The sequence below is a fragment of the Rousettus aegyptiacus genome, unplaced genomic scaffold (assembly GCF_014176215.1).
Source record: "Rousettus aegyptiacus isolate mRouAeg1 unplaced genomic scaffold, mRouAeg1.p scaffold_m13_p_3, whole genome shotgun sequence".
Classification (NCBI taxonomy): Eukaryota; Metazoa; Chordata; class Mammalia; order Chiroptera; family Pteropodidae; genus Rousettus; species Rousettus aegyptiacus.
Genome location: NW_023416306.1, coordinates 113,752,195 through 113,753,483, shown reverse-complemented (window position 1 = coordinate 113,753,483; position 1,289 = coordinate 113,752,195). Strand labels below are relative to the sequence as shown.

The 1,289-nt window shown below is 35.5% G+C and overlaps 1 pseudogene; it reads left to right on the top strand.

Moving 5' to 3' along the window:
* Positions 1-376: 376 nt before the first annotated feature.
* LOC118600798 lies at positions 377-492 on the top strand (annotated as a pseudogene).
* The last annotated feature ends 797 nt before the right edge of the window (positions 493-1,289 follow it).

Below are 1,289 nucleotides of genomic sequence, written 5' to 3'. Positions count from 1 at the left end.
TAAATTTAAGAGTTTAATTTTATTTCCAGCTGTGATTTACTATTGGTAGCATGGCTGTCTTTTATTTTAGTCATTGTCATCCCTGCTAGATTTAACTCAAGGCATTCAATTACTGATTGACTCATAGTCTAGGTATTTAATAGATTTGTATCTTTCTTTTTTATTTTGGTGACATTACTTAGGTATGCCCTGCCATTTTGGACAAAGCTGATAATAGGAAGCCTTTGAAAGACATTTTTCTTCTTAATAACAGCAAGCGACAGCAATCGAATAAAAAAAAATGAAATATGATGTGGTTCCATAGTATAGCAGTTAGCATGTCTGCTTTACAAGTAGAAGGTCCTGGGTTCACATCCCAGTGGAGCCATGGTCCATGGTCTACAGCCATGCCACCCTGAACAAACCCAATGTCTGATCTTGGAAGGTAAGCAGGATTGGGCCTGGTTAGCACTTGGATGGGAGATCACCTAGGAAGACCAGGTGCTGTAGGCATTAAAAAAAAAAAAAATGAAATAAAAATAAAAATAATTTCAAAAAGAATCAGCATGAACAAAACAGTAACAAATTGCAAAATTTCAGAAGTAGCTTGAGTATTAATATTTTATATTCTTCAAAAGTAGGTGAACTATTGTTTCCTCATTTTTTTGTAATGTCTTTAAGTAGGAAATAAAAGATGCTTTGCAGAGGTGAATAAAATATACGGCCTTATTATTATGTAGGGCTGACTCGAACTTTCCAATACTTTTTATGGTAGGAAAAAAATAAACACAAAATAATTTTATGAGTTTTAAAAATATTGTCTGAACCCCAAGGACAGATTCAATAGGACCAAACCTGCTTTATCCCTTTTGGATGCATAATATACATTGTCAAATTAAAGGGTTTGAGAAGTCTTGCAGTCATAAATCCTATTTAATTTGGTAATTCCTACATTAATTAGACTATGCAATTCTCTTTTCATGCAATAAGAATTAATGTCTCATAGAAAATGTCCACAGAACACATTTAAAGAAAGTTTCCAATCATTCTAAAGGCAGAGGGTGGGTGTTTCATGGGCACCATCTCTGCCATGTGATCATCAGGAGACAAAATCAGGAGAATAAGCAGAGTTCCATGACTATCAGCTGGAACCTAGGGATAAAAACAGAGGAGTAGTGAGTCTCTGTTCACAGAGAGAGCAAGACTGAAGTGGAGAACATAATCTGAGGTGTTCCACGTGACCCTGTGTAGACATGCAGAAAGGCTCATTCTTTAGGTAATCCAGGCTTTGCCTACTTGGTTGGATATTT